Below are 11,581 nucleotides of genomic sequence, written 5' to 3' on the forward strand. Positions count from 1 at the left end.
GGGATGGCAATCATTTCCCATTAGAGATGGCACTATGTGCCCATCAGTGCCTGCCAGCGCCACTGATCAGTGCGGCTTATCAGTGCCATCTATCAATGCCAGGGGGGTCTGCACTGATTGATTATCAATGCAGCCCCCCCCCCCCCCCGAGGATGCCCACCCAGGACCACCGGACCACCAGGGACGCCCACCCATGGTCAGCATGTAAGCCCACTAGAGCCCATCAGGGATGGCAATCATTTCCCATTAGAGATGGCACTATGTGCCCATCAGTGCCTGCCAGCGCCTCTAATCAGTGCTGCCTAATAGTGGCATCTATCAATGTTGCCCATCAGTGCCGCCTATACCTACTCATCAGTACCACCTATGAGTGGCCATCAATGCCACTTATCAGTGCCGCCTATGAGTGACCATCAGTGCTGCCTATGAGTGCCCATCAGTGCCACCTGTCAGTGCCCATCAGTGCTGCATATCAGTGCCACCTATCAGTACCTATCAGTGCTGCATATAAGTGCCACCTCATCATTTCTCATGGGTGAAGGAAAAAAGTTACTTATTTACAAAGTTTTGTAACAGAAACGAAGAAAAACTTATTTTTTCAAAATTTTTGTTCTTTTTTTATTTGTAGTGCAAACAATTAAGACCCCAGAGGTGATCAAATACCACCAAAAGAAAGCTCTGTTTGTGGGAAAAAAAATAATAAACATTTAGTTTGGGTACAGTGTTGTATGACCGCGCAATTGTCCTTCAACATGTGAGAGCGCTAAAAGCTGAAAATGGGTCTGTGCAGGAAGGTGTAGAAGTGCCCGGGATTGAAGTGGTTAAATCACCTTTTGGCTTAACAAAAACAGCATTATTTCGGAATGGGGCTCTAATAACACACAGACTTTGATTTCAGAAATATGTTTACCGTTCAAATTCGACTGGAATTCGATGTAAAATTCGATTAGAATTTCAATTCAAATTTCAGAAATTGGGAGCATTCAGTAAACTTCTTTTATACTGTAAATTCATATAAATATTTATTCTGAACAAAACAAACCAAAAATGCACGTTTAGACTCCGTTCACACCTGAGCGTACTGGAATCGCGGGCGAATTTGCACAATTCCGGAATCGCAGCAAAACACGGGCCGCGTTTGTGATGCCACTATTTCTTAATGACACCCCTGAAAGCGGTGCGATTCTGCTGCGATTGTCGAACAACAAAACAGAATCGCACCGCCAAACGCTCCCGTCTCTGTGCCAAAATTTGGTGCATGAGCTTCTTTAGAGCGTCTTTGGAGCAGAGGGAGCCCCATTTCAATGAATGGTGGCGCTCCAAGAACATGCAACAAAAACACACAAAAAAAGCGGAAAAAAAAAACGCGTGGTGCAGCAGCGTACGCTTAGGTGTGAAAGGAGCCTTAAAAAAGTCCCTGACCCTTTCCAAAAACACAGCGGCTCAAAAAAAGCCTCGATGTGAACATGTCTCATAGTAGTGCGTTTAAGCAAAAAGCATTAAAAAATGCATAGATGTGAACCAAGCCTCACACACAATTATAAAAGTTCACATTTATTAAAACTAATTTTTTTTTTTAATAATTTGTGTGTAAGCGTCTAAAAAGTCCCTAATTCTAGCCAGTTGCTGGCTCGTTCGCATGTGGCGTTTGATTGATTCACCTGTTAAATGTCGCACCTCTGCGCTATAATCATGTTCATTGCACGTGATTGCGGCACAACTCCACAACTTGGTGACGCATCCTAATACAACATGCTGTTTAATTTTTGCTGCACAGCTTCCCAACTACAGCAAGTGTACAGCCCTGAGTAGCTGCATGGCTGTGTTCAGGTGGGCGGTAAAACCGCAGCTCAACCGCCTGATTTACCACCCCCCTGGCTGCACATGTGAACGAACCCTAAGTGGCTGCTATACATTTTTGTTTTGGATTTACAAGTTTTACCTATAAGCAAAAGTCTTTTTGTGAAGTTTTGGATAGAAGCGCAGTACACTGAATGTATTAATGGCGCTGCCTGTAGCAGAAGCGCAGTACACTGAATGTATTAATGGCACTGCCTGTAGCAGTAGCGCAGTACACTGAATGTATTAATGGCGCTGCCTGTAGCAGTAGCGCAGTACACTGAATGTATTAATGGCGCTGCCTGTAGCAGAAGCGCAGTACACTGAATGTATTAATGGCGCTGCCTGTAGCAGAAGCGCAGTACACTGAATGTATTAATGGCGCTGCCTGTAGCAGTAGCGCAGTACACTGAATGTATTAATGGCGCTGTCTGTAGCAGAAGCGCAGTACACTGAATGTATTAATGGCGCTGCCTATAGCAGAAGCGCAGTACACTGAATGTATTAATGGCGCTGCCTGTAGCAGAAGCGCAGTAAACTGAATGTATTAATGGCGCTGCCTGTAGCAGAAGCGCAGTACACTGAATGTATTAATGGCGCTGCCTGTAGCAGAAGCGCAGTACACTGAATGTATTAATGGCGCTGCCTGTAGCAGAAGCGCAGTACACTGAATGTATTAATGGCGCTGCCTGTAGCAGTAGCGCAGTACACTGAATGTATTAATGGCGCTGTCTGTAGCAGAAGCGCAGTACACTGAATGTATTAATGGCGCTGCCTATAGCAGAAGCGCAGTACACTGAATGTATTAATGGCGCTGTCTGTAGCAGAAGCGCAGTACACTGAATGTATTAATGGCGCTGCCTGTAGCAGTAGCGCAGTAAACTGAATTTATTAATGGCGTTGCCTATAGCAGAAGCGCAGTACACTGAATGTATTAATGGCGCTGCCTATAGCAGAAGCGCAGTACACTGAATGTATTAATGGCGCTGCCTATAGCAGAAGCGCAGTACACTGAATGTATTAATGGCGCTGCCTATAGCAGAAGCGCAGTACACTGAATGTATTAATGGCGCTGCCTATAGCAGAAGTGCAGTACACTGAATGTATTAATGGCGCTGCCTATAGCAGAAGCGCAGTACACTGAATGTATTAATGGCGCTGCCTGTAGCAGAAGCGCAGTACACTGAATGTATTAATGGCGCTGCCTATAACAGAAGCGCAGTACACTGAATGTATTAATGGCGCTGCCTATAACAGAAGCGCAGTACACTGAATGTATTAATGGCGCTGCCTGTAGCAGAAGTGCAGTACACTGAATGTATTATTGACACTCCCTATAGCAGAAATGTAGTACATTGAATGTTGATGGCGGTGCCTGTAGCAGAAGCGCAGTACAGAGTAATAGAGAAATTGGTAATTGGGGGAGAAGGGTCCATGGTGCTGCCTATAGCAGTAGCGCAGTACTATAGTGCAGTGACATGTGGTATATAGAGAGGAGCAGGCAGTGTTGGGTGTATGGATGGCGCTGCCTATAGCAGTAGCGCAGTACTATAGGGCAGTGACATGTGGTATACAGAGAGGAGCAGGCTGTGTTGGGTGTAAGGATGGCGCTGCCTATAGCAGTAGCGCAGTACACGGACTGGTCACGGGATTGTTGAGATTTCCCGGGATGGATCCCCGGCTCCCCCTCCTCCCCCGGATCCTCCCATCCATGGTGTGGGCACACACACAGGAGATCGGGCGGGGCCGCAGGACACACACAGCCTATGGGTGAGTATAGGGGGGTGAGTGATGGGGCCCCGGAAGGTTCTTATACCGGTACGCCGGGGGCCCCTCCGACCGTACAATAGAGATCCCGGGTGCAGGTTCAGCGCTCACACCACCAGAGGGCGCCCGCCTGCCAACACTGACATGAGCGCGGCCATCTTGTCTCCATAGAGAGGGGAGGGGAGCCACGCATCCTCATCCTCATCCATGTTAAATAAAGGCCACAAAAACCCCTATTGGAGGATGGGAATCATTCCAGAGAGGAATGTATGTTATAATTGGCCTGTACTGGAAATCAGGGACACCAATTTGTAGAGACAGAGCAGCAATTTAAATAACTGTACCTAAAAATACCAATTCTGTCAGAATATCGCCATCATGGCCGACACTGCGCCATCCGGTCTCTACATGAGAGTTCATGCACACGCTGCAAAAAAAAAAAAAAAAATTATTGATATTTATACGGGATGCTGCTGACAGAACGATCCCGGGACGCTGCCCTGCTCACCAATCACCGCCATTACCCAATATAGATGAGCTCCGGCGTGTTCGCACACTCCACGTGCAGAGCCTGCCAGGGAGTCGACACGGCGCTGCGCTAATCACAGGCAGTGAGACATTTCCCGATCTCTGCACCCGCACATCAAGAAAATGTCTCACTACCTGTGATTAGCGCAGCGCCGCGCCAACTTCCTGGCGGGCTCGGCACGTGGAGTGTGCGAACACGCCGGAGCTCATCCTTATTGGCCAGTGTCTCATAGCGACACTTTTTTTATATTGATATCTTCCCCTGGCCCTGAATAAGAGATTCACTTCACAGCGGCGGTGTGGTGAAATGTTGCTTAGCGGCACTTTGTTTATGATGACATCCAAAACCCCCCCCCCAGCCCTGAATAAGGGATTCATGACGCAGTAATGGCGCAGGCACAGAATGGCCTCACCCCATTATGAATGACCGAAGGCCAGGGTCATCCTGCACCGCCGCTGCCTCGTAAAGCACTCATGCAGGGGAAGATGTCAACATAAACAAAGCGTTACTAAGCAACAACTTCGCTTACATCACCGCCACTGCCTAGTGAATCCCTCATTTGGGGTCAGGGGGAAATGTCAACATGAACAAAGTGACTAAGCGGCACAGAATGACTTCGGCCTTTAGCCATTACGAATGATTCTGTGCCTGCGCCGCCGCTGCCTTGTGAATGACTTCCTCAGGGTTCGGGGAGGATGTCAGCCATAAACAAAGCGCCGCTAAGCAACAACTCCACCTACACCGCTTAGAAGAAAAGAAGGCTGGACGGCCGCACTCCTACGCAACTTCTTTATTCAAGTGCCGGATACAAAGTTGAACTACAGGTATCAGCTTACAAGTTTCACACCAAGGTCGGGTGCTTACTCATAAGCACCCAACCTTGGTGTGAAACATTTAAGCTGATACCTGTAGTTCACCTTTGTATCCGACACTTGAATTAAGAAATTGCATAAGAGTGCGGCCGTCCAGCCTTCTTTTCTTCTAAGTATCTGTTTGCATACAGGCCTCGCACCCTCCATGTGGAATAGAGGCTTTTTGGAGAAGCAGGGTAAGAGAAACTGCCTTATAGCGATGTACATGTACATCCATCTGCACTGCTGCTGCCGCTGCCGCTGCCTCATGAATCACTCATTCAGGGCCCTTAACCACTTCAGCCCCAGAAGGATTTACCCCCGTCCTGACCAGAGCACTTTTTGCGATTCGGCACTGCGTCGCTTTAACTGACAATTGCGCGGTCATGTGATATGGCTCCCAAACAAAATTGACGTCCTTTTTTTCCCACAAATAGAGCTTTCTTTTGGTGTTATTTGATCACCTCTGCGTTTTTTATTTTTTGCGCTATAAACAAAAAAAGAGCGTCAATTTTGAAAAAAACGCATTATTTTTTACTTTTTGCTATAATAAATATCCCCAAAAAATATATAAAAAAAACATTTTTTTCCCCTCAGTTTAGGCCGATACGTATTCTTCTACATATTTTTGGTAAAAAGAATTTTAAAAAAATGTTAAAAAATAAGTATTTATTGATTGGTTTGTGCAAAAGTTATAGCGTCTACAAATAGGGGATTGTTTTATGGCATGTTTTATTATTAATATTTTTTTTTTACTAGCAATGGCGGTGATCTGTGATTTTTATCATGACTGCAACATTATGGCGGACACATTGGACAATTTTGACACATTTTTGGGACCACTGGCATTAATACAGCGATCAATTCTAAAAAATTGCATTGATTATTGTAAAAGTGTCACACACAGTGAAGGGGTTAACCTGTAGGTGGTGCTGTAGGGGTTAAGTGTGTCCTAGGGAGTGTTTCTAACTGTAGGGGGAGGGGCTATGTGTGACACGACACTGATTGCCGCTCCTGATCACAGGGAGCTACGATCAGTGACAGTGTCACTAGGCAGAACGGGGAGATGCTTGTTTACATGAGCATCTCCCCGTTCTTCCTCTCCGTGAGACGATCATGGGTATCCCCGCGGACATCGGGTCCACAGGACCCGCGGTCACGGAGCTCCTGGCAGGTGCGTGCACGTCCACAACCCACCTCTTAAAGGGCAACGTACAGGTACGTTAATCTGCCTGTACGTGCCCTTCTGCTGCAGTATATCTGTGTGAGGCGGTCGGGAAGTGGTTGAAGGGGTTGTAAAGGTTCGTTTTTTTATTTTCTAAATTTGTTCCTTTAGGTAGTGTACTGTTGGTTCACTTACCTTTTCCTTCATTTTCCATGGTAAATGCTTTTTTTCTGTGTGTGAATTTTCAACTTCCTGTTCCCCCTCCAGAAGCTTGCCCCCATCATCCGAGGTGTTCTGGCTAGTCAGCGTGCTCGCCCCCTCCCTTGGGACTACATCCCCGCGGGGAGACGCTGGGCTAACACCTACATCGCCGCCGCTGCCTCATGAATCACTCATTCAGGGCCCTTAGACCCCTTTCACACTGGGGCATTTTTCAGGCGCTTTAGCGTTAAAAAAAGCACCTGTAAAGCGCCTGAAAGAAGTCCCATCTGCAATTCCAATGTGAAAGCCCGAGTGCTTTTACACTGAGGCGCTGCGCTGGCAGGGCGTTAAAAAAAAGTCCTGCAAACAGCTTCTTTGCAGCGCTTTAGGAGCAGTGAAAACACCGCTCCTTCCCATTGGAATCAATGGGAAGTGCCTGAAAAGCGCCTTGGAAGCGGCGCTTTGTGGACGCTTTTAACACTTTATTTTGCCACTAGCGGCAGTTAAAAGCTCCCCGCCAGCGCTGGAAAAATGCTGGTAAAGCGCCGCTTTACCAGCGTTTTTCGGTAGCTGGCAGTGTGAAAGGGCTCTTAATGATTGGTTCACGGGCAGCGAGAGAGATATGTGAGCATAAAGAAAGGGTCGCTAAGTCACACTAAGCAACAGTGGTGCAAGTGCAGAATGACATCAGCTATTATCCGACACTAAGCAGCACTAAGCTGCGCAAAATGACCTAGGCCTTCGGCCATTAGGAATGACTGAAGGCCGGGGTCATTCTGTGCCTACACCGCCGCTGCCTCATGAGTCCTTTAGGGCCGGAGGGGAAATGTCAGCCATAAACAAAGCGTAACATCTCCATCCGCACTGCCGCAGCTGCCTTGTGAATGTCAGTGTAAGCAAAGTGTCGTTTTGCGGCACTAAACGGCGGTGGCGCAGGTACAGAATGACCTAGGCCATCAGCCATTATGGATGATTGAAGGTCGGGGTCATTCTGTGTCTGCGCCGCCGCTGCTTCATAAATGCCTCATTCAGGGCTGGGAGGGAAATGTCAGCATAAAGTGACGCTAAGAGACGCTGGGCAGCGGCAGTGATTGGTGAGCAGGGCAGTGTCCTTTTATGCATTATGTCTATAAACGCTAACACAAAGGTTTACATGTGTACCACATAAAACACGATCAAAATTAGACTGCGAACGCAGATTTTTCTACCTTTACTTGTGCGAGAGAATACTGACCACAATGCAGTTTGTTTCTATCTACAAACACCCCTTACCTACATAGGCAGTTTTTTTGTAAAGGTGATCTAACCCTTTAACCCCATATAAGCTCTAACATAGTAATTTATCCCCTTCCCGCCAAGCGTACGCAGATATGCGACCTCGGCTTTCGGGGGTTATACCGGGATGATACCCGCAGCTGCAGGCATCATCCTGGTACTGTTTTGTAGAGCGGGCGATCAGTTTTCCAGGGATAACAACCGATGTGGCTAAAAGCCGCTCTGCTGTTATCCCGGAGGAGCGGGAGGTGACACCCCCCCTCCTGCCGCTCTGAACGGGGCTCCCGTCCCACCGGGAGTCACGATCATCGATCTGCCTCTTCCGGCGGCTGGAGACAGACTGGCACAAAGCATGAAACGGCTTTGTTCCAGTCTCCTGATTGTAAACACGGAAGCAACGTCACGTCACAACGTCACTTCCTGTTTACTCAACGTCATGTCACAACGTCACGTCACAACGTCACTTCCTGTTTACTCGGCTGCCAATGGCGCCAGTTTTAAAAAAAAAAACAGTATTCAAAATCGCAGAGAACGGCGATCTGAATACTTTGAAGTGCAAAGGAGGGATTGGAGGTCTTTTAGACCCCCTGATCCCTCTATAAAGAGTACCTGTTACCACCTATTACTGTCACAAGGGATGTTTACATTCCTTGTGACAGCAATAAAAGTGATCAAAATGTATTTATTTTTTTTAAACACAATTTAATAATATAAAAATAAATAAGAAAAAATGTTTTTTTTAAAGCGCCCCCGTCCCCGCGAGCTTGCGCAGCAAAGAAAACGCATATGTAAACGGTGTTCAAATCACACATGTGAGGTATCGCCACAATCATCAGAGCAAGAGCAATCATTCCAGCACTAGACCTCCTCAGTAACTAACCTGGTAACCATAAAAAATGTAAAGCGTCACCTATGGAGAAAGGTACCGTAGTTTGTCGCCATTCCACGAGTGCATGCAATTATAAAATGTGACATGTTTGGTATCTATTTACTTGGCGTAACATCATCTTTCATATTATACAAAAAAATTGGGCTAACTTTACTGTTTCGTTTTTTTAAAATTCATGAAAGTGTCCCTTTTCCCAAAAAGTTGCGTTTAAAACACCGCTGCACAAATACAGTGTGACATAAAATATTGCAACAATCGCCATTTTATTCTCTAGATTCTCTGCTAAAAAAAAAAAAAAATTATATATATATATATACAATGTTTGGGGGCTCTTAGTAATTTTCTAGCAAAAAATACGGATTTTAACTTGTAAACACTAAATGTCAGAAATAGGCTTAGTCATGAAAGGGTTAATTTCAAAAGTCATTTTCAGTCTTTTTAAATCTGAAGTTTTCACTAAAAGAACCCCCTGGTGATCCTGCCATGAAGATCCTTGTTCAGGCACTTCCTGTTATCAGGTGACAATGCTCTGTTCCTGTCCCCCAATTGTCCATTTGGGGGTTTAGATCTACTTAAAGGGTTAGTTCACCAAAAAACTGCCTATGCAGATAAGGGGTGTTTGTAGATAAAAACGGTGCAGCTCTGACTAAAGCTGAATAATGCCCTTGCTATAGGTGAGGCCATTTACATACCTCATGAAGCCTGATTGTAATACTTCCAGGATGTTGCTAGGATGTTGCTAAGTGAGGCCTAGCCATCACTGCTCATCTCCATCGGTATGTTTTCTGTCACCTGATGCATTAGCTCTGAGCTCAGCGTTTAAGAGCTCACTCCTGCGATGATGAAGGTGGGTAGTATCCCTCACGTAGCAATATCCTAGGAGTATCCAGTCAGGCTTTGGGAAGTATGTAAATGGTCTACACCTATCGCAAGGACTTGATTCAACTTTAGCCAAACTGCACAGTTCGTTTTTATCTACACGCGCCCCCTATCTGCATAGGCATTTCTTTTTTTTTTTTTTGCAAACGTGAACTTAGGCCCCTCCCACACGGGGCGGATCCGTTTTGCGGAGTCCGCCATCTCAGCAGGAGATCGCTCCGTTGATCTCCGCTGAGCCGGTGGATGACAGGTCCGTATCTGCTTACTGAGCAGGGAGGAGCCTGTCAGAGCTCCGCTGATTCCTATAGGAAGATCGAATGAAAATGGACAGCATGTCCGTTTTCATCCAATCTCATCTGATCCGCCAGACGGATGGCGGAACGTATTGTCATACATCTGATTTTAGCAGATCAGATGGCAGACGGAATGTCAGCAGACACATCTCCGCTGACATCCGCCTGCCCATAGGAGTCAATGGATGGCCCGCTCAGATCCGCCTGAAAAACGGACAGGTGGATCCGAGCGGCTTGTCGTGTGAAAGGGGTCTTACACTTTAAAGAGGAACATCACCCCCTCCTTAGTTTTCTTTTCTCTGTCCCGTCTTATCTCGTCTATTGTGTTTTCCTAAAAAATAAACCCGCCGCCCATGGAATCTAGCTCTGTTGGCTGTAAACCATCTCTCAAACACTGCACGCTGGGTCCTGTGCTGCCATCTTTTTTTTTTTCCTACATCATCAGGGGGCCGACTTCCTCTACCTGATGGTGCACCACCACGCATGCACAGTGCGCTAAATATTTCATGATGCATACGCAGAATTTCTGGTGCACATGCAGTGTAGCTTTTAAAGCCTACTGAGAGGTGTGACGCTATCCCAGAAGGCTGCGGGTTGCTGGGGTTATGTCATTCTCGCCTAGGCAGGAAAGACGGAAGCCGCTGCGTCCTGTTCTAGAAAAAAGTATCTGCAATTAAAAAAAAGAGAAAAAAGTTTTGCAAATGTAGTGTAGGAGGTGGGAGGAGTCAAAGTAAATAAAGTTGAAAGGGAGAATGAAGGTCCCCTTTAAGCAGATGCACATACTCATCTTCCCTTTACTCCCCCACCACTTCGGTCATTGAGGAGACCCTGTGTTAGTATAAGTTGTGACATGGAGCTTACACAGGGCTGAGTGTGTGGGGTGCGTGAGTGGAAGAGTTGTCACATGAGGTAAGGGGAGGTCCTGTTAGTAACGGGGAAGGTATGTGCTGCAAATAAGGCTAGCATCAAAGAGAACCTGTTGCTTTGCGTTGCATGGACAAAGTTCAGGTATCCTTTAATGTAAATAGTGTCATCAATAAGAACAAATGTTGTAACTGAGATCTAGTTGGCCGCCCTTCGCTCCTTCTCACGGCTCTTTATGCTCTCTTCTTGCTCGGGCTCCTTGTTTTACCCCCCGTGTAGCAAAGTCCTGTATTCATCCCCGCTTAGTAACGGGTTATCGCTGGCTCTACAAACAGGTGTGCCTCTATTTATATCCCCTGAGATCACCCTATGTGGAACAGGACACCGATACCCCGATCCGCGGGTGGGAGAGCAAGATGGCGGCTGACGTCAGCAGAGGACTCCAGTCCAGGCATTCTGCTTGGTCACAAGAATTCCCGAAGATCTATCTGTGCGTGGTGCTGACACGGCTCAGGGTGATTCATTGTGTCAGCCATTCACAAATGCAGATGGGAAGGTTTGTCTTTGTAAATATCTCAGGATCCTGACCCGATCGGTTCTCGTCTTTTCTCATCAGGCAGATGACCGATCCAAAACTGGGCTATGTTTCAAGATAAGAAGACTTTGGGGGTCTGTGTATAAAATAATTTGCTATGTGGATGTCTTAAGCATTTGCACAAAGAGTGATCTCTGTCCCCTAACATTATGACCATCCACCATAACCCAAGGAAGGATGGACTCTACTAGACCTTTGAAGGTATGTTTTGGTATCGGCACCAAGCCGTCAGTAGCCGATCCTTTAACTTCTGTAAGTTGTGAGGTGGGGCCTCCATTGGTCGGACTTGTTTTTCCAGCACATCCCACAGATGCTCAATTGGATTGAGATCTGGAGAATTTGGAGGCCTAGTCCAAACCTCAAACTCATTGCTGTGTTCCTCAAACCATTCTTGAATCCATCAGACCAGGCCACCTTCTTCCATTGCTCTGTGG

At 46.6% G+C, this 11,581-nt stretch overlaps 1 protein-coding gene across 1 annotated transcript in view; it reads left to right on the forward strand.

Annotated features, from left to right (window-relative positions):
- The first annotated feature begins 3,474 nt into the window (after positions 1 to 3,474).
- The window catches only part of LOC141102901 (solute carrier family 41 member 1-like), a 67,830-nt gene continuing 59,723 nt past the window's right edge, over positions 3,475 to 11,581 (forward strand). The window contains 1 exon segment of the mRNA XM_073591937.1: positions 3,475 to 3,609. The gene's annotated coding sequence lies outside the window, so the exon portion shown is untranslated.

Source organism: Aquarana catesbeiana, linkage group LG07 (assembly GCF_042186555.1).
Source record: "Aquarana catesbeiana isolate 2022-GZ linkage group LG07, ASM4218655v1, whole genome shotgun sequence".
Taxonomy (NCBI): Eukaryota; Metazoa; Chordata; class Amphibia; order Anura; family Ranidae; genus Aquarana; species Aquarana catesbeiana.